We start from the raw sequence: 22,630 nt of genomic DNA on the forward strand, positions 1-22,630 counted from the left end.
GGACATGTCAGAGGTGGGAGCTGGGAGACACATGGTACAGCCGTTCCAGCCCCTGCATGGCCCACGATTTAGAGACTGGAAAGCGTCTCGGTATTGCCAGCCTCAAGCAGCCAATAATGGTAAGTCTACCTCCCAATTATATTGTAGTAACAATACTCAGCAGGGTGCCTCGTTATTTCTCTGAAGAGGGACATTTATAACCCTACCTCTCTAAAGCTATCTGTAGGTTGCTCACATTGTTCACCAACAGCTCTAAAATTTACTCCCTCTATTTTGACACAAATCTTTTCCTTCTGTCTTTGGAATGTTCAGACTCCAAGTTACATAGAAATAAAAGACAACTGCTGAACAAAGACTTGCTTTGCTCTGCTCCCTTCCTGGTGACAGAAATAGACTCGAGAGCTATTTTTATCCTGGAGAACACACAACACATGCCCAAGTTACCACTGCCAGTAATAAATACATCCCTAAGAGGGTCAAGAAGCTACTGTAAACAGTGATTAGTAATGAGACCATTCTGTTCTCTTATTACCATAGAGGCATCATTATCTAGCCTCTAATTTCGTACTTTATGTCTCATCACATAAAAGCCTTTACAGAAAGCAGGCAGGGTTGTATGTCTTGTCAGACTTGACAATTCAGAGCAATAGGAATATAAATAGCTCTTGACCATGTACTCGCTCCCCACCTCCACACTGCACACTGTGAAAAGACAGGTTTCAGAGTGGTAGCTGTGTTAGTCTGTATCCGCAAAAAGAACAAGGAGTACTTGTGGCACCTTAGAGACTAACAAATTTATTTGAGCATAAGCCCACTTCATCAGATGCATGCAGTGGAAAATACAGTAGGAAGAAATATATATACAGAGAACATGAAAAAATGGGTGTTGCCATACCAACTCTAACAAGACTCATCAATTAAGGTGGGCTATTATCAGCAGGAGAAAAAAAACTTTTGTAGTGATAATCAGGATGGCCCATTTCAAACAGTTGACAAGAAGGTGTGAGTAACAGTAGGGGAAAAATTAGAATGGGGAAATAGTTTTTAGTTTGTGTAATGATTCATCCACTCCCAGTCTTTATTCAAGCCTAATTTAATGGTGTCCAGTTTGCAAATTAATTCCAGTTCTGCAGTTTCTTGTTGGAGTCTGTTTTTGAAGTTTTTTTTGTTGAAGAATTGCCACTTTTAGGTCTGTAATCGAGAGACCAAAGAGATTGAAGTGTTCTCTGACTGGTTTTTGAACGTTATAATTCTTGACGTCTGATTTGTGTCCATTTATTCTTTTGCGTAGAGACTGTCCAGTTTGGCCAATGTACATGGCAGAGGGGCATTGCTGGCACATCATGGCATATATCACATGGGTAGATGTGTAGGTGAACAAGCCTCTGATAGCGTGGCTGATGTGATTAGTTCCTATGATGGTGTCACTTAAATAGATATGTGGACAGAGTTGGCAACGGACTTTGTTGCAAGGATAGGTTCCTGGGTTAGTGGTTCTGTTGTGTGGTGTGCAGTTGCTGGGGAGTATTTGCTTCAGGTTGGGGGGCAGTCTGTAAGCGAGGACTGGCCTGTCTCCCAAGATCTGTGAGAGTGAGGGATCGTCCTTCAGGATAGGTTGTAGATCCTTGATGATGTGCTGGAGAGGTTTTAGTTGGGGGCTGAAGGTGATGGCTAGTGGCATTCTGTTACTTTCTTTGTTGGGCCTGTCCTGTAATAGGTGACTTCTGGGTCCTCTTCTGGCTCTGTCAATCTGTTTCTTCACTTCAGCAGGTGGGTATTGTAGTTGTAAGAATGCTTGATAGAGATCTTGTAGGTGTTTGTCTCTGTCTGAGGGGTTGGAGCAAATGTGGTTGTATCTTAGAGCTTCGCTGTAGACAATGTGGTGTAGTCTGGGTGAAAGCTGGAGGCATGTTGGTAAGTATAGCGGTCAGGTTTCCGGTATAGGGTGTTGTTTATGTGACCATCGCTTATTAGCACTGTAGTGTCCAGGAAGTGGATCTCTTGTGTGGACTGGTCCAGACTGAGGTTGATGGTGGGATGGAAATTGTTGAAATCATGGTGGAATTCCTCAAGGGCTTCTTTTCCATGGGTCCAGATGATGAAGATGTCATCAATGTAGCGCAGGTAGAGTAGGGCTGTTAGGAGACGAGAGCTGTGGAAGCCTTGTTCTAAGTCAGCCATAAAAAGGTTGGCATACTGTGGGGCCATGTGGGGACCCATAGCAGTGCCGGTGACTTGAAGGTATACATTGTCCCCAAATGTGAAATAGTTATGAGTGAGGACAAAGTCACAAAGTTCAGCCACCAGGTTTGCCGTGACATTATCGGGGATACTGTTCCTGGTGGCTTGTAGTCCATCTTTGTGTGGAATGTTGGTGTAGAGGGCTTCTACATCCATGGTGGCTTGGATGATGTTTTCTGGAAGATCTCCGATGGATTGTAGTTTCCTCAGGAAGTCAGTGGTGTCTCGAAGATAGCTGGGAGTGCTGGTAGTCTGAGGAGAGAGTCTACATAGCCAGACAATCCTGCTGTCAGGGTGCCAATGCCTGAGACAATGGGGCGCCCAGGATTTCCAGGTTTATGGATCTTGGGTAACAGATAGAATACCCCTGGTCGTGGTTCTAGGGGTGTGTCTGTGCGGATTTGTTCTTGTGCTTTTTCAGGGAGTTTCTTGAGCAAATGCTGTAGTTTCTTTTGGTAGCCTTCAGTGGGATCAGAGGGTAATGGCCTGTAGAAAGTGGTGTTGGAGAGCTGCCTAGCAGCCTCTTGTTCATATTCCGACCTATTCATGATGACAACAGCACCTCCTTTGTCAGCCTTTTTTGATTGTGATGTCAGAGTTGTTTCTGAGGCTGTGGATGGCATTGTGTTCTGCACGGCTGAGGTTATGGGGCAAGTGATGCTGCTTTTCCACAATTTCAGCCCATGCACGTCGGCGGAAGCACCCTATGCAGAAGTCTAGTCTGTTGCTTCGACCTTCAGGAGGAGTCAATGCAGAAGCCTTCTTTTTGTAGTGTTGGTAGGAAGGTTTCTGTGGGTTAGTATGCTGTTCAGAGGTGTGTTGGAAATATTCCTTGAGTTGGAGATGTTGAAAGTAGGATTTTAGGTCACCACAGAACTGTATCATGTTCGTGGGGGTGGAGGGACAGAAGGAAAGGCCCGGAGATAGGACAGATTCTTCTGCTGGGCTAAGAGTATAGCTGGATAGATTAACAATATTGTTGAGTGGGTTAAGTGAACCACTGTTGTGGCCCCTTGTGGCATGTAGTAGTTTAGATAGTTTAGTGTCCTTTTTCCTTTGTAGAGAAGCAAAGTGTGTGTTGTAAATGACTTGTCTAGTTTTTGTAAAGTCCAGCCATAAGGAAGTTTGTGTGGAAGGTTGTTTTTTTATGAGAGTATCCAGTTTTGAGAGGTCATTCTTAATCTTTCCCTGTTTGCTGTATAGGATGAAACTGTGAAAATACAGTTTCCAGCGCTCGTACCTCAGCGGTCCCTTCCACTGCCATTTGTGGCTGACACATTAGCAGGAGATTTATCTTCCTCATTATTTTTCAAAGGGATGTTCATGCTGCAACACCATTTACAGGAAGTGGTGTTTATAACATGGGATTAAGTCTTTATTTTGTGTCATCCATCATAAACTGTCGGGTATATTTGTGTGGTTCACTTCCTGGAGCATCATCATCATATCTGAGCATCTCACAAAGCTCAATGAATTTCTCATAAGATGATAAGGATGGCCATACTGGGTCAGACCAAAGGTCCATCTAGCCTAGTATCCTGTTTTCCGACAGTGGCCAATGCCAGGTGCCCCAGAGAGAATTAACAGAACAGGTAATCATCAAGTGATTCATTCCCCGTCACTCATTCCCAGCTTCTGGCAAACAGAGGCTAGGGACACCATCTCCTCATTCCCTATTTGCAGCTGGGAAAACTGAGGCACAAAGATTAAGTGACTTGCCCAAGGTTACATAGGGAGTCTGTGGAGCCAGGCATTGAGCCCAGGTCTTCTTAGTTGTATTGTCATAACCATAAGGCATCCCCTCTCTTCCTCAAGAGCCAACTCAACCACTACTGTGTCTTTCTAACCCCAGACTTGTGTCACAATAATTCGTATCACTTAATAAATGCATGCAAAGTGCTTTGAAGATGGAGGGCCAGATTCATACAAGGGAGGTGTAGACTCCACCTCCCTTTCCAGCTAATCCTCCATCCCACAGGGCCTTCACCCAAGGGAAGGGCAGGGAGTGATGCCACCTTCTGCTCAGGGCCAGACAGTCTATCCCTGCCAGTGCTCTACAGAACAAGCTGGCATCTTCTCACCTCTCACACTCCTCTCAACCACAGAGAGGCACTTTTTGGCTCCACCCTTCCTTTAGAACCCCCTGGCGCCGGGGAGGTTTCAGCCACCATGACCTCCTTCCCTGGTTGACTTTTTCCCTCAGGGACTCTGCACCATAAAACTAGGGTGGATCTCATCTATAAAAGGGACAAGTTTATTACTGCATCAAAACAAGATCCTGAGGTCTTTGCACAGTCCTTGCTCAGGCAAAGTCAGTGGGAGTTTTGTCTGAGTAAAGACTGAATGAAATGCTGTGAGGACCTCAGGATTTGGCCCATACATTGCTGACTAACATAGCAATCTGCCTGGAGCTGGAGAGAGGAGCATAGATGGCAGGTGGAAAGAGTTCAGAGGAGGCACCAGGAAGCCAGTTTGCATGCACATGGCTGGAACGCTAGTTGTGGGTGGAGCACCTCTGGAAATACTTCTCTTAATAAAGAGCCAGTTTAGTTGTGTAAACATGGAGTCCTCTCATGTTATTGCCCAGCACACATAAAACAATTACTATGAATAGGCTGTTGTCTCAGGCATATGGACTTTACTGCACCATGCCGCAGAAGCAGCAAATGCTGTTTTGGAAGAAAGCTCCTGCTTGGACATGGGATCTGCAGAACAAAATTATTCCATTTGGGTAGAAATGACAGATTCGGGCAAAAGCAATTGCATTGGATGTGCCATCATTTTGCATGATGGGGCCAACTTTATAGTTAAGAGAGTTGACCTACAATTAAATCATTCTCCTATCCCATTCTTCCACCCAACCCCAGCCCCTAATTTATTTTAGGTGCACTGTTAAACGCTAATGAGAAGTGTCCTGGAAACTGATATCCTCTGTCTATTTGCAGTTTTGTTGTAGCCGTGTTGGTCCCAAGATGTGGGAGAGACAAGATGGGCAAGGTAATATCTTTACTGAACCAACTTCTGTTGGTCAAAGGGACAAGCTCTTTCTCAGACCTGGAAAAGATAAGGAGAGTGTCCAAGCTAAATACAAGGTGAGACAGATTGTTAAACATAAGGGATTTATACATGTTGTAGGAGACCACTTAAAATGAAGTGGGCAATTAACATCTCTGCAATCCTAGGACAAAGGAGAGTAATAGGCAGTAAGGTGTGTTGCAAATTATTGTAATGAGCCACAAAAACCAGTCTCTCTGTTAAATCCATGGTCTTTAGTGTCCACAGAGCTATGAATTTAAATTCCCAATCCCAAACTTGTCTTTTCATGGTGTTGTGCAGGTTTCCTTCGAGGATTAGGAGTGAGAGGTCAGATATGGAGTGATTGCTTTGTGAAAAGTGCTCATCCACGGGTGATAGGGCATTTTTGTCTTTTATCCTTTTTCTGTGTGAGTTCATTCAAGAGCATAATGATTGTCTGATTTCACCCACATAGTTGTTTTTGGGGCTTTTATTGCATGGGATGCAATACACCCCATATTGTCATAGGCATGTGTGGAACCCATAGATCTTGAAAGGTGTGCTGTGGGAGGTACTGATCATCATAGCAGTGCTGATATGGCTGCAAGTTTTGCACCTGTTGTTCTGGCAGGGTCTCGTGCCACTCTGAGTTGGTGTGCCCTGGTCTGTGGGGAGCTTGCTTCTGATAATGAGCTTGGGAAGATTGATCTGGGGTTATTGGAAGGGCATAAGAGGATGGTTGGGAAAGATTGATTTCAGGATGAGGTCTCCATCAAGAATGGGTTGTAATTATTTAATGATACCCCATATGTGGGGTGGCAGGTGACAACTAGAGGTGTGCAATCAGTGGTTGTTTTTTTTTGTTTTGTTTTGTTTTTCTGTATTGAAGCAGGTTGTCTCGGGATATTTGGGTGGCCGTTCCATAGTGAGTTCTACTTCTCTGTCTGATCAGAACACAGGAACGGCAGGAGCAGCAGCACCAATGTCCCCAGCTAAATACCTCAATACCTACCTGGAGCGATGGGTTGAGAAAGAAGACCAGTCTCAGGGCACACTGATCAGTGTGATGTATGCTTCTCCTGGACAGAGGGAGCACACCCTGGGCATCTGAAATCCACAGCAGTTCAAATCCCAGATAAGCCCCAGTTTATGTGACAGCTGCCACCCTGGCCAAAACCAGGGATTAAACTGGGGGCTCTCCATAGCTAAAACCTCTCTCTATCCGATCTGAGTTGGAGGCTGTAACAGATTCTCATCCTCTGTGGATCAGGTACAAAGGGGGACATTTAATACACACTGACCAGAGCTGTACATACAGTCCTTGACCTCTCCTTGCTGAGACTGCCAGCAAGATGGCCAGCTAATGATGGGGCTAGCACCTCATGGTAGAAAAGAGACTGAACTCTGCTAGAATCAATAAAAAGGAAATTCTGTCCTGACAGTGCTGGACACAAACAGGTCCCTCTAGTCCTCCCAGACTAAATAAACACAGCCTGTGCTACCTAGTATCATCATGCAGGGTCTCCCTAAATCCTGCTGACTACACTGCTGATTATTATCCAGTAGGACCTGAGACAACAGACTCATTTCACACATACAGCAAATATTGCCTTTATATGGTAATGGTTCACCCACTAACTCTGGTTTTACTGGCAACTTCTATTCCCAGATGCAGATTACGGGAATATTTTAATCATGTAATATTTGAGCTATGAGTGATAAAGTCTCTGCAACATCTGGCAGAGGCTGAAGTGACAGAACCCCACAGCTGGCATGCTGGGCGCAATTCAGAGCTTGGGAAGCTAGAGACCTGGGTCCAGGGTTCCTAGCATGATGGTTCCTCTAGCTTTCATTTATCAGCTGTATGGGCACAGTAGGAATGCTTATGGGGGAAATCGTTATTAAAAAACATGGCATTTCAAAAAAATGTACTCAAATGCCTAAAAGATAAATGGGGCCAGCTGCAAAATAATAATTAAAAAGTACTTTGTAGAGTTTCCAGTATATCCTTTGTACTAATAGGGAAGAAGTATATTAAAAGGATTACTATGCCATATTCATACTTTGTCCTAGTATAAATGTATTGTATGTAGGATTGTTGCATGTAGTTATGTAGATGTGCAATGCACAAAAAGGTCCCATGGCACAATTCCAGCCTTGCAAACTTCTACTTGCTTAAGGCATTTTTTTTTCCTGATGGGTAAAATATCATTCGTTTTAAATTATTGTTAATCATTATGACCAGGACAAGCAAATAGATTTTGGCCTACATTTTCAGAAATGAATTATACTGGTGGGTGCCCAGTTTGAGACCCTGGAATCTCTGCACTTACTGAAAATCAGACCTCTTTAAGGTAACTAAGTTGGACACTCAAAAATAATTTTTGAAACTGGAGATCTGGGCTGGTAAATGTTCATAACATTTTCTACAAGGCTGCACTATACACCAGAGTGGAGGAGTTATCTCCAGTGTCCTGGCCTAATTCTAGTAAGAGTAATATAGCTGGGAGGGAAATGGTTTTCCCACACCGTGAAAATAATTGAGATGTCAAAATATTTCCCATTCTGGATCAGGATGAAATTGTGACCTTTTGAGGTTTTCGTGAAAAATGTGAGAAAATGACCCACCCCAGAATAGCCTATAGCCCAGGGATTAGGGCACTCATCTAGGGCATGGGAGACTGAGGTTCAAGCCCAATGTCTGACTCAAACAGAGACTTGAACCTGTGTACTTCAAACACCCCAGATGAACACACTAATCCTGGGGCTTAGTTTGGGTAGCTTACCCTTGCTCTCTCTCCCTCCCTCTCGGGCTTGGGCATAGAGAACATGAAGCACATGCTGGCTGCTGGAGGTGTGTGTCCCAGACTAGGAGCGACAAATAGCACAAGCATTTGGGGACATTCAGGGTTATAACACAATTGGTGACACAACCTCTCACTAGTCTGAATTCCACCCCAAAGCATGGTAGTGGCATAGTCAGCAGGATTTACACACAGCTTGCCCGGGGCACCATTTCAGATTGGGGAAGGGGGGGCAACTTTAACCATGATTCAAGGGGCTACTTAGGCACCTGAAAACACTAATATTTTTGCAGATAATGGGGGGGGGGGCAACCAAAAATTATAACTCAAAGCGGGGCCTCAGCTCAAGAAGTCTGAAAACTACTCAGGGTGCAGGCAGGTGTGTAGCTAGGAGCTATGTGCAGAGAGGGGGTAGCTCAGGGTGCAAGCAACAGGTAGCTAGGAGCTATGTGCAGAGAGGGGGTAGCTCAGGGTGCAAGCAACGGGTAGCTAGGGACTGTGTGAAGAGAAGGGGGTAGCTCAGGGTGCAAGCAGGGGGTAGCTAGGGGCTGTGTGCAGAGAGAGGGGTAGCTCAGGGTGCAGGCAGGGGGTAGCTAGGGGCTGTGTGCAGAGTGGGGGAGAGCTCAGGGTGCAAGCAGGGGGTAGCTAGGGGCTGTGTGCAAGGGGTTGCTGCTGCTTGAAGGCCAGCCCTGCATTCAGTCCCTAGTTGGTACAGTGGGGGTAGCCCCACTGGGCAGGGGCTGGGGAAAGGGGCGTGCTCTGCCCACCCGGGGACACGATGGGTTGGGGCAGGGGGTCACCCTGACATCAGTCCCCCCCTTTCCTGGTTGTGCACAGATGATCAGGAGGCAGGCTCCTGGTCCGGAGCAGCGTGGCTAGCAGCGGCTCTATAGCGGTGCGGGGAGAGTGCGGGGGGGGGGGGGGGCAGGGGCAGCACAGTGGCTGCTGAGGGCAACGGAGCAGGGCAGTGGGGGGACGAGGGGCAGCATCTCCCCTCCTGCTGCAAACTTCACCCACACATGGTACATGGCGCCCTTGCAGCTGTTTGCTCTGTTTACACTTCAAGCCGTGGTAAAATCGTTTTAAAGGAGTCTCCAGTTCATAGGCACTGACTGTGTGGGTGCTGCGGAGCTGGAGCACCCACAGGGAAAATACGGTGGGTGCTGAGCACCCACCTGCAGCCCCCCTATCAGCTCCCTCCCACTCCCCAGCGCCTCCTGCCTGCTGGCGGGCCTCGCAGACCAGCGCCTCCCTCTTCCTCCCCCACACCTCCTGCCCACCGCAATCAGCTGTTTCGTGGCATACAGAAGGCTCTGGGGGGAGGGAGGAGAGGAGTGAGGATGCGGCACGCGGGGGAGGGGGTGGATCTCGGTGGGAACAGGTGGGGTGGGGCTTAGGGCAGGGCAGGAAGAGACAGGGCCTTGGGGGAAGGGGTAGAGTGGGGGCGGGGCCTGGGGCAAAGCCAGGGTTTGAGCCCCCCCGCCCCCCGGCGCTTTGGAAAGTCAGCGCCTGTGCTCTTGTTTAATCCAGGCCATAGAAATTCACCCAGTGATTCGTGCACGCAGCTCAGATCTTGTGGCTGAGGAAGAGCATATTATTTTAGAAAAAAATCAGATCCTGGCTTGGAGAATCCACCACCACCCCACTTCTCAAACTCCGCACGAGCACTGTCGGGGGCTGGGAGAGCTGGGGCCAGAGTAAATAAAGCCCAGCTCTGTGCCAGGTTACAGCAATGCAGCTGCTCAAAGCCTAGGGATGTGTGGGTAGTACTAGAACAATCAGGACATGTCCTTATCCTTGGCAAATGTGGACTGCTCTAGGTGGCAAGGGGTTTAGTCGGGCTGCTCTGGTTAAAATGACCAGCAGTTGTGTAGGTATCACTCCACTTCAACCACCAGACCCATTTCTAGCCCAGAGATTAGCAGGGTACATCAGCACCAGAGGTGAGGGCATCCAGCCACCATCATTCCTTGGCCTGTTTGTCTACTGTGAACCTGTCCTCCCCCCAAACCCATTGGAATCTCCATCCTAGACTTACTTGGAACTATCTGTCTTCTCATGATCAGAGGAAGTGATTAATGCCCTGGTACTCCAAGAAATGCCGCGTTGTTTTTATACAAATATCCCTCGGGAATGGAACATCATTTCCCACTACACTATCCCTTGCCTTCAAAATAACCTCAGCAGTAGTGTCTTTACAGATGTCTCCCATCAGTTCTCTCCATCTTATCACCACCATCGTGTCAGAACGCCTCACCGGATTTTCTAAAATCATCCTTTTTACATGTACCTTATATTTTAAGTTCCTCTCCCTCCATACGATCTTATCTTTATTCATAATTATTAATCCTAACCCATGTCTCCCCTAAATGGGTTTTTCTTATGTGACACCTATAAATCTGGACAACGATTTTAATGAAAACACAAATCTTTGTCCTGTGACATCAGGTCAGATTCAACCTTAATGACCCATTTAACGTATCTAATGCTAATACCTTCCATTTACAGTTTATAGCACCTTCCATCCCAAAGTACGCTCCACAGCATTTACCTAATGGGATGGCTGGGGCCACCACTGGGTTAGAAATCCAGCAGGCATCCTGCACAAGTAGATCCATGCAATAGGTTCTTTAATTAATGGAAAAGGAAAGAGCAGTATTTCCAAATAAAGATGCAGCAGAAGCTTCAGCAAAAGGAATGTAGTGGGACTGAGCTGAAGTTTGGCCAGGACATCAAGCACAAACAGTCAGGCTTGAGCCTGTAGTCATGGCTTTAGCAGCCCAGGAGCAACACAAACAAAAAGGAAGAAGGACATCTGCTGGGAGAGCAATACAGCAAAGCACAGACAATCCAGGAAGTTTTTGGAAACTGTTGGGGACAACTTCCTGGTGCAAGTGCTGAAGGAACCAACTCGGGACTGCACTCCTCTTGACCTGCTGCTCACAAACAGAGAAGAATTGGTAGGGGAAGTAGAAGTGGGTGGCAACCTGGGCAGCAGTGACCATGAGATGGTCGAGTTCAGGATTCTGAAAAAAGGAAGAAAAGAGAGCAGCAAAATACAGACTCTGGACTTCAGAAAAGCAGACTTTGACTCCCTCAGGGAATTGATGGTCAGGATCCTCTGGGAGACTAATATGAGGGAGCAAGGAGTCCAGGAGAGCTGACTGTATTTTAAAGAAGCCTTATTGAGGGCACAGGAACAAACCATCCCAATGTGCAGAAAGAACAGTAAATATGGCAGCTGACCAGCTTGGCTTACCAGAGAGCTTAAACACAAAAAGAAAGTTTACAAGAACTGGAAACTTGGACAGATGACTAGGGAGGAGTACAAAAATATTGCTCAAACAAGCAGGGTTGTAATCAGGGAGGCCAAAGCACAACTGGAGTTGCAGCTAGCAAGGGATGTGAAGGGTAACAAGAAGGGTTTCTACAGGTAATGTTAGCAACAAGGTGGTCAGTGAAAGTGTGGGACCCTTACTGAATGGAGGAGACAACCTAGTGACAGATGATGTGGAAAAAGCTGAAGTACCCAATGCTTTTTTTGCCTCGGTTTTCACAGACGAGGTCAGCTCCCAGACTGCTGCACTGGGCTGCACAGTATGGGGACGAGGTGAGCACCCCTCAGTGGTGAAAGAACAGGTTAAGGACTATTTAGAAAAGCTGGACAAGCACAAGTCCATGGAGCCAGATCTAATGCATCCCAGGGTGCTGAGGGAGTTGGCTGATGGGATTGCAGAGCCATTGGCCATTATCTCAGAAAACTCGTGGCTATCGGGGGAGGTCTGGGACGATTGGAAAAAGGTAAATATAGTGCCCATCTTTAAAAAAGGGAAGGAGAATCCGGAGAACTACAGACCGGTCAGCCTCACCTTAATCCCTGGAAAAATCATGGAGCAGGTCCTCAAGGAATCCATTTTGAAGCACTTGGAGGAGAGGAAGGTGATCAGGAATAGTCAATATGGATTCACCAAGGGCAAGTCATGGCCTGACCAACCTGATTGCCTTCTATGATGGCTCTGTAGATATGGGGAAAACATATCTGATATATCTTGACTTTAGCACAGCTTTTGATATGGTCTCCCACAGTTTTCTTGCCAGCAAGTTAAAAAAGTATGGATTGGATGAATGGACTATAAGGTGGGTAGAAAGCTGGCTAGATCGTCAGGCTCAACGGGTAATGATCAATGGCTTGATGTCTAGTTGGCAGCCGGTATCAAGCGGAGTGCCCCAGGGGTCTGTCCTGGGGCCGGTTTTGTTCAACATCTTCATTAATGATCTGGATGATGGGATGGATTGCACCCTCAGCAAATTCGCAGATGACACTAAGCTGGGGAGAGAGGTAGATATGCTGGAGGGTAGGGATAGGGTCCAGAGTGACCTAGACAAATTGGAGGATTGGGCCAAAAGAAATCTGATGAGGTTCAACAAGGACAAGTGCAGAGTCCTGCACTTAGGACGGAAGAATCCCATGCACTGCTACAGGCTGGGGACCGACTGGCTAAGTGGCAGTTCTGCAGAAAAGGACCTGGGGATTACAGTGGACGAGAAGCTGGATGTGAGTCAACAGTGTGCCCTTAGCAAAGAAGGCTAAGAGCATATTGGGCTGCATTAGTAGAAGCATTGCCAGCAGATCGAAGGAAGTGATTATTCCCCTCTATTCGGCACTGGTGAGGCCACATCTGGAGTATTGCGTCCAGTTTTGGGCCCCCCACTATAGAAATGATGTGGACAAATTGGAGAAAGTCCAGAGGAGGGCAACAAAAACGATTAGGGGGCTGGGGCACATGACTTATGAGGAGAGGCTGAGGGAACTGGGATTATTTAGTCTGCAGAAGAGAAGAGTGAGGGGGGATTTGATAGCGGCCTTCAACTAACTGAAGGGGGGTTCAAAAGAGGATGGAGCTAAGCTGTTCTCAATGGTGGCAGATGACCGAACAAGAAGCAATGGTCTCAAGTTGCAGTGGGGGAAAGTCTAGGTTGGATGTTAGAAGAAACTATTTCACTAGGAGCATGGTGAAGAACTGGAATGGGTTACCTAGGGAAGTGGTGGGATCTCCATCCTGAGAGATTTTTAAGGCCCAGCTTGACAAAGCCCAGGCTGTGATGATTTAGTTGGGGTTGGTCCTGCTTTGAGCAGGGGGTTGGACTAGATGACCTCCTGAGGTCTCTTCCAACCTTAGTTTTCTATGATTTCACGTAAGAGGTGTAAGTCCATCTGTACAATTATCAGAAAGGGATCTCTAAGATTCTCCTGAAGATGCCAGGGCAACCAGATTCGCTGTCTTGCCACGCTGCAGAACACGAGTGAGAGAGATTCAGCTGAAGCAAGTGGCATAGTATCTTGGCTTTCCCCTTGAAATCTCTGGCCTCCACTGGACAGACACTTTCCATCTTCTCTCAGTCAAGAGGCATTGTCCTTACGATTAGACTCAAAGAACAAAACCACTCTCATTAGAGACAGTGTAACTCGCACAGGAATGTTAGCAAAAGTGGCAGTTTTCACCAAGATACATCATGCCAATGTCAATTTATGAGAGAAGGCAGCTGCCCCTTGCTGCAACCTTGTGGTGGTGCTGGCTATAAGTTGCTATCTGGGTTCTGGGGGAGCACCAGCGGAATGTGCTTGATCAGCATACGCCACTAGAAAGCAGGGCCATACACCCTCTCTGACCAACCCACCCACTTTGAAAGCCATGCTGCCTGGCTGCTGTCCTGCTGGTGGAAGAAACATCTCAGGCATTTTGTGCTGTCCCAGTCTCCATCCAGATACCGGGCCACATTTTCCAAAGAGCTAAACGACAGCCATTGGACAACCTAACCAGAGGCTACCTCTGAAAATCTCGCCTGTATTTTCTATCCTGGGGGACCCAAGCCCTGGACCTAAACTAGTGTGCCCATAGAATCATAGAATCATAGAATATAAGGGTTGGAAGGGACCCCAGAAGGTCATCTAGTCCAACCCCCTGCTCAAAGCAGGACCAATTCCCAGTTAAATCATCCCAGCCAGGGCTTTGTCAAGCCTGACCTTAAAAACCTCTAAGGAAGGAGATTCTACCACCTCCCTAGGTAACGCATTCCAGTGTTTCACCACCCTCATAGTGAAAAAGTTTTTCCTAATATCCAATCTAAACCTCCCCCACTGTAACTTGAGACCATTACTCCTCGTTCTGTCATCTGATACCATTGAGAACAGTCTAGAGCCATCCTCTTTGGAACCCCCTTTCAGGTAGTTGAAAACAGCTATCAAATCCCCCCTCATTCTTCTCTTCTGCAGGCTAAACAATCCCAGCTCCCTCAGCCTCTCCTCATAACTCATATGTTCCAGACCCCTAATCATTTTTGTTGCCCTTCGCTGGACTCTCTCCAATTTATCCACATCCTTCTTGAAGTGTGGGGCCCAAAACTGGACACAGTACTCCAGATGAGGCCTCACCAATGTCGAATAGAGGGGAACGATCACGTCCCTCGATCTGCTCGCTATGCCCCTACTTATACATCCCAAAATGCCATTGGCCTTCTTGGCAACAAGGGCACACTGCTGACTCATATCCAGCTTCTCGTCCACTGTCACCCCTAGGTCCTTTTCCGCAGAACTGCTGCCTAGCCATTCGGTCCCTAGTCTGTAGCTGTGCATTGGGTTCTTCCGTCCTAAGTGCAGGACCCTGCACTTATCCTTATTGAACCTCATCAGATTTCTTTTGGCCCAATCCTCCAATTTGTCTAGGTCCTTCTGTATCCTATCCCTCCCCTCCAGTGTATCTACCACTCCTCCCAGTTTAGTATCATCCGCAAATTTGCTGAGAGTGCAATCCACACCATCCTCCAGATCATTTATGAAGATATTGAACAAAACCGGCCCCAGGACCGACCCTTGGGGCACTCCACTTGATACCGGCTGCCAACTAGACATGGAGCCATTGATCACTACCCGTTGAGCCCGACAATCTAGCCAGCTTTCTACCCACCTTGTAGTGCATTCATCCAGCCCATACTTCCTTAACTTGCTGACAAGAATACTGTGGGAGACCGTGTCAAAAGCTTTGCTAAAGTCAAGAAACAATACATCCATTGCTTTCCCTTCATCCACAGAACCAGTAATCTCATCATAGAAGGCGATTAGATTAGTCAGGCATGACCTTCCCTTGGTGAATCCATGCTGGCATGCCCAGGACTAAAGCTGGCCTCCCCATGTTTCATTACTGTTTAATTTGAGAACTACCCAGCATATTCAGCGGTCCTTGTTTTAAAGACAGCTGTTTTCCTAGCTGAGTTTAGCTCTTGCAGTGACAGTCACGTACCAGTGATAAATCGGAAGCAGCAGAACTAAATCTCAAAACCTGAGCTTGTTGGCTGGGAGCAATATTCACCCCCTCCCCCCATGTATTCCTCCTCACACACTAGCGGCCAAATGACTTCAGTCAGGATAAGGGAAACACAAGGCCAAGTATGGATCACCCTCATCCCCAAGCCACCCCAGCTAGCCTTCAGGCCCTTCTTCCCAGGCACTGGTGTGCAATTATAGAATGGTAGCAAGTAGAGCTGCTCCAAAACCTGCTCTATATTTCCCACAAAACATCTTGAACAAACTGAAAAATATGTAGTTTCATTAGTTGTTTATTGTTGTTGAATTTTTCTTCTTTTGATGAAACAATTTTTTTTTAAAACGGTATGTTTTTCATATTCCTCCATCCCCCGACAGTGGAAGAGGAGGGATGACAAAAACATTTGGGGGTGAGAGGGGGTGGAAGGGTGGGGAGAGAATTGTTGAAAAACTGGAAAATATTGACCAACATAAAAGTTTTCCACAAAAATTTCTCATTTTGATCAAAACATCTTTTATCTTAAAAAAAGAAAGTTTTGACCCCAAATCGGAGTCAGCCACCTTTCCGAGCAGCTTTTATCGCAAAAGTTTTCACTGGAAATGCAGCCACTTCTGGGCTGAGAGGTTGGCAACCTTTGGATGCAGAGTAGCAAAGGGAGGGGATATTTTGGCCAAGGATGATGGAGCAAACCTTTACTCTGCTTGGACAGTGGAGACCTCCTGACACTTCTTTGTCAGAGCAGGCAGGGCTTCTGCTTTCAAGGCCTATCTTTAGAGACCCACACTAAGTAACTGTAGGGTGCTTCCGAACCGCCAAGGGCAATCCTGATATACTTCCAGCCACGGTGAGGGGAGCAGACCCCGCAGGCTGCCTCCTACAGAGGAAGAGCAAGCCCCCCACAAAACTGGAGGGCTAAGCCCACTGCTCCACCCACAAGCTGATACCCTCCAAATGACAGTGGGGGCACAGCTTGAAGGAGGAGGGAGCCCATGGCCGGCAGGCCAAGCTCTTCAGGGCCCCATTGGGCATGATATCCCTTCCCCCAATTTCCCTAATAAAGGGCCCAGTTGCAAGCACTGCCACATGCCCATGCCAAGGAGTGAGGGAATGTAAGGAGCCTCCTTACCCCACTGCATGGGTTACCCACAGTGCCACAGCCTGACTGGGCAGCTATGTGCCTTCCTGCGCAGGTGGGCCGGGGTGGGGAGCTCTCACTATCACTAATAGAGACCTACCCCTTTTTCCCCCCAAAAAAGAAACTTTCAGAGAAAAGACAGTAGACTAAAGGCAGGCACCCTCCGCTCCCTCTGGAATCCCCCCTCCCCTTGCTGAGCGAAGAATTGAGCCTGTTGCCAGCATTTCCAGCTCATGTGCAAGCCTCCAACTGTGCCCCTGGGCTAATTTTACATTTTTGTTGATGTGATGGATTTACCGGAGACAGGGGGGTGGGGTGGGGGGGTGAAAACATGAAGGATGGAGAGAACTGGAGGCCAAAATCTTTTATGCATGAGCCACATCAATGTTAAGCACCAGGTACCTTTCCCACAATCCCAGCTGAGAAACCCCAACAGAGATTTCCAGCCACGAACCCACCTTTTGCGAAGGGCTCTGAGTGCCATGGTGCTAAAGTGAACTCCAACCCAGTGGGGGATGGAAGGATGAGCGCCTCGAAGCCAAGAGGTTTCCTGTAAATATTTCATACAAAGGCTCCCACATATTGAGCGATCTTGCTGGCAGTGGACTCATCCGTTTGCTGCCAATGCAAACATTTGGATCTGGTCTATGACCGATTATTTTCACGGACTTTTCCCATTGTTGCTGTCACCTGCGCAGTTCAGTCAGAAGCAGCTGTGTGAGGAATGCTAGTGCAGACTTGCTGCTGGGGCTGAGCCAGGTGAGATGACAGGGTGGTTAAAAGCAGGTGACTCAGCCTTTAGGCCAATCCAAATAGATAACTGGAAAACAGGGTTGTGAGGTTGAGCATCGTGTTCTCTGAGAGCACTTTCGGAGACTCAGGTAGACACATGAAGCATTACCATGGAATCACAGGACTGGCTGGGATCTCAAGAGGTTGTCTAGTCCAGTCCCCTGCACTCAAGGCAGGACTAAGTATTCTTGAGACCATCCCTGACAGGTGTTTGTCTAACCTACTCCTAAAAATCTCCAACGATGGAGATTCCACAGCGTCCCTGGGCAATGTATTCCAGTGCTTAACCACCCGATTACATTGCAGCTACTAATACTAGGGGGGGTTGTTTGTAAAAGCTAACTACATGCCTCCACTTTGCCACACAATGAAGACTTTATAGACCCAAAAGCCCTGATTCGCCATTGCCTTGTATCCTGTGCAGTCACTTGCACCTGCGCACTGTGGAAGTAAAACCTTATCGGATCAGAATGGTAGCATAAACTCACAATTTATTCCTAGACTTTGTTTCCTGTCTTTTAATCAGTTATTGATCCATGAGACAACCTACCCTCTTATCCCATGACTGCTGAATTTGTTTAAGAGAGCTTTGGTGAGGGACCCTGTCAAAGACTTTCTGAAAATCTAAGTATACTATATCCACTGGATCACCTTTGTCCACGTTTGTTGACCCCCTCAAAGAATTCTAATAGAGTAGTGAGGCACAATTTCCCTTAAAAAAAGCCATGTTAACTGTTCCACAACAAATTGTGTTCATCTATGCATCTAATAATTCTATTCTATATTACAGTTTCAATCAATTTGCCTGGGACTGAAGTTACACTTACTGGCCTGTAAGGGCCAGGATCACCTCAGGAGCTTTTTTAAATTATTATTTGTTAAAAAAAGCATTGCATTAGCTATTCTCCAGTCATCTGGTACAGAAGTTGATTTAAGGGATAGGTTACATACAACAATTAGTAGTGTTACAGTTTCATATTTGAGTTTATTCAGAACTCTTGGGTTCTATACCATCTGGTCCTGGTGACTTATGACTGTTTAATTTATCAATTTGTTCCAAAACCATCTCCATTGACACTTCAATCTGAGACGGTACCTGAGATTTGTCACCTAAAAAGAATGACTCAGATGTGGGAATCTCCCTCGTGTCCTTGGCAGTGAAGACCAATGCAAAGAATTCATTCAGCTTCTCCGCAGTGACCTTGTCTTCCCGGAGTGCTCCTTTAGCATCTCGATTGTCCCATGGTCCCACTGATTGGTTGGGAGGCTTCCTGCTTCTGGTGTACTTAAAAAAAAATTCTATTAGTTTGAGTCTTTTGCTAGTTGCTCGACAAATTCTATTTTGGCCTGCCTTATTATACTTTTACACTTGACTTGCCAGAGCTTATGCTCCTTTCTATTTTCCTCAGTAGGAATTTACTTCCAATTGTTAAAGGATGCCTTTTTGCCCCTAATTGCTTCTTTTACTCTGTTGTTTACCCATAATGGCATTTTTTTGTTCTCTTACTATTCTTTTAAATGTGGGGTATACATTTATTTTGAGCCTGTATTATGGTGTTTTTAAAAAGTTTCCATGGAAGCATTTCACTCTTGTGACTGTTCCTTTTAATTTCCATTTAACTAGCGTCCTCATTTTTGTGTAGTTCCCCTTTCTGAGGCTTCTTTGGTCCCCCCCACTCCCACATACACGGATGTTAAATTTAATTAGATTATGGTCACTATTACCAAGCGGTTCAACTATATTCACCCCTTGGACCAGATCCTTTGCTCTACTTAGGACGAACTCAAGAATTGCTTCTCCCCTTGTGGGTTCCAGGAATAGCTGCTCCAAGAAGTAGACATTAGTGGTGTCTAGAAACTTTCTCTCTGCAACTCATCCTGAGGTGACATGCATAGGCATAGTTTGACTTCAATATTTGGGGGGGCAGCTCCAGTCAGGCAAATGGGGCTGGGAGGGATGACAAATTCCATGCCTGCCCACAGGGGCACCAGTCGAGATTTGGGAGGGTTGGGGGTGCAACTTTAACCATGATTCCAGGGACTACTTAGGTAACTGAAAACGCTAGTGTTTTTTCAGATAATAACTTAGAAATGTCTGACAGGGGCATTGTATCTAATTCCTATATCAAGAAAGAAAATAAAATAAATATTAGACCCACAGCTCTAATACTAACATGTTCTGACATCTTGTGGCAAGTCACTCATGGGACACTGGTTAGGTTAAAAATTGTAATGTATATTCTTACTCAGATATCCTTATTAAAGTCAGAAGGGATCATTGTGATCATCTAGTCTGACCTCCTACATATTGCTGGCCACAGAACCTCACCCACTCACTCCTGTAATAGACCCCTCACCTCTGGCTAAGTTACTAACATCCTCAAATCATGATTTAAAGACTTCAAGTTACAGAGAATTCACCATTTACACTAGTTCAAAACTGCAAGTGATCCCATGTCCTATGCCGCAGAAGAAGGTGAAAAACCCCCAGGGTCTCTGCCAATCTGACCCAGGGGAAAATTCCTTCCTGACCCCAAATATGGCCATCAGTTAGACCCTGAGCATGTGGGAAAGAATTCTCTGTAGTAACTCAGAGCCCTCCCCATCTAGTGTCCCATCACCAGCCATTGGAGATATTTGCTGCTAGCAGTCGCAGCTGAGCCAAATGTCATTGTAGGCAGTCTCATCATACCACCCCTTCCATATATTTATCAAGCTCAGTCTTGAAGCCAGTAAGGTTTTTTGCCCCCACTGCTCCCCTTGGGAGGCTGCTCCAGAACTTCACTCCTCTGATGGATAGAAACTTTCACCTAATTTCAAGCCTAAACTTGTTGATGGCCAGTTTATATGTATTTGTTCTGGGGTCCACACTGATGCTTAACTTCAATAACTTCTCTCCCTCCCTAGTTTTTATCCCTCTGGTGTATTTATCCAGAGTAATCATACCTCCCCTCAGCCTTCTATTGGTTAGACTAAACAAGCCAAGCTCTTTGAGTCTCCTCTCATAAGTTTTCCATTCCTCACATCATCCTAGTAGCCCTTTTCTGCACCTGTTCCAGTTTGAAGTCATCTTTCTTAAACATGGGAGACTAGAATTGCACACAGTATTCCAGATGAGGTCTCACCAGTGCCTTGTATAATGGTACTAACACTTCCCTGTCGCTACTGGAAATACCTCGCCTGATACACCCCAGGACTGCGTTAGCCTTTTCACGGCCACATCACATTGGCAGCTAATAGTCATTCTGTGATCAACAAATACCCCCAGCTCTTTCTCCTCCACTGTCACTTCCAACTGATAAGTCCCCAGCTTATAGCAAAAATTCTTGTTGTTAGTCCCTAAATGCATGACCTTGCACTTTGCACTATTAAATATCATCCCATTTCTATTACTCCAGTTTACCAGGTAATCCAGATCTTGTATGGTATTCCAGTCCTCCTCCGTACTGGCGATACCTCCCAACTTTGTGTTATCTGCAAATTTTATTTGCACACTCCCACTTTTGGTGCCACGGTCAGTAATAAAAATGTTAAATAAGGTTGGTCCCAAGACTGATCCCAGAGGAATTCTACTAGTAACCTTCCTCTAGCCCAGGGGTCGGCAACCGTTCAGAAGGGGTGTGCCAAGTCTTCATTTATTCACTCTAATTTAAGGTTTCGCATGCCAACAATACATTTTAACGTTTTTAGGTCTCTGTCTATACGTCTTTAATATACAACTAAACTATTGTTATATGTAAAGTAAATGAGGTTTTTAAAATGTTTAAGAAGCTTCATTTAAAATTAAATTAAAACGCAGAGCCCCCTGGACCGCTAGCCAGGACCTGGGCAGTGTGAGTGCCACTGAAAATCAGCTCGCATGCCGACTTTGGCACGCGTAACTTAGGTTGCCTACCCCTGCTCTAGCCTGAGAGTTCACCTTTCAGTATGACCTGTTGTAGTCTTCCCTTTAACCAGTTCCTTATCCACCTTTCAGTTCTCATATTAATCCCCATCTTCTCCAATTTAACTAATAATTTCTCATGTAGAACTGTATCAAATGCCTTACCGACAATCAGGTAGATTAGATCTACTGCATTTCCTTTGTCCAAAAAAATCAGTTATCTTCTCAAATAAAGGTATTAGTAACTTTGTTACCACCTCTTGAATACAACAATTGTAGAAACATCTCCAATTACTTTGAGAAAACCTGGATTGGTGCTGGAAATGGCCCACCTTGATTTTCATACACATTGTAAGGAGAGTGGTCACTTTGGATAAGCTATTACCAGCAGGAGAGTGAGTTTGTGTGTGTGGTTTTTGAAAAAAGGGGAGGAGGTGAGAAAACCTGGATTTGTGCTGGAAATGGCCCACCTTGATTATCATACACATTGTAAAGAGAGTGGTCACTTTGGATAGGCTATTACCAGCAGGAGAGTGAGTTTGTGGGGGGGGAGGGGGAGGGGGAGAAAACCTGGATTTGTGCTGGAAATGGCCCAACTTGATTATCATACACATTGTAAAGAGAGTGATCACTTTAGGTAAGCTATTACCAGTAGGAGAGTGGGGTGGGAGAAGGTATTGTTTCATGTTCTCTATGTATATAAATCTCCCCACTGTATTTTCCACTGCATGCATCCGATGAAGTGAGCTGTAGCTCACGAAAGCTCATGCTCAAATAAATTGGTTAGTCTCTCAGGTGCCACAAGTACTCCTTTTCTTTTTGCTACTTAGAGTACGTTTTCACTAGCAATGTTAAAGCGCTGCCACAGCAGCACTTTAACGTGGCCGTGTAATCGCGGCAGCAGCGCCAGGAGAGAGAGCTCTCCCAGTGCAATTAAAAAACCCACCTCCACGAGGGGAGTAGCTCCCAGCGCTGGGAGCAAGGTTTTGTCTACAGCGCCACTTTACAGCACGGAAACTTGCCGCGCTCAGGAGGGTGTTTTTTCACACCCCTGAGCGAGACAGTTGCAGTGCTGTAAAGTGGCGCTGTAGACAAGGCCTAACTTTTTTGCAGTGGACCAAGCTTGGAAGAGATAGTTTAACTTTAGGTTTCAGAGTAGCAGCCGTGTTAGTCTGTATTCGCGAAAAGAAAAGGAGGACTTGTGGCACCTTAGAGACTAACCAATTTATCTGAGCATAAGCTTTCGTGAGCTACAGCTCACTTCATCCATGAAGGTGCCACAAGTCCTCCTTTTCTTTTAACTTTAGGGAACATCTTAACAGCCTTATCTTATCTTAATCACCTGTTAATCACTCTGTTTATAAACAAAATTCTGACACTCTGCCTCAGGGGTGCAAACTGGTAGCAGCAAATCTCCTGTCTCTCTGCAGAACTTACT

Source organism: Caretta caretta, chromosome 2 (genome assembly GCF_965140235.1).
Source record: "Caretta caretta isolate rCarCar2 chromosome 2, rCarCar1.hap1, whole genome shotgun sequence".
NCBI classification, from domain to species: Eukaryota; Metazoa; Chordata; order Testudines; family Cheloniidae; genus Caretta; species Caretta caretta.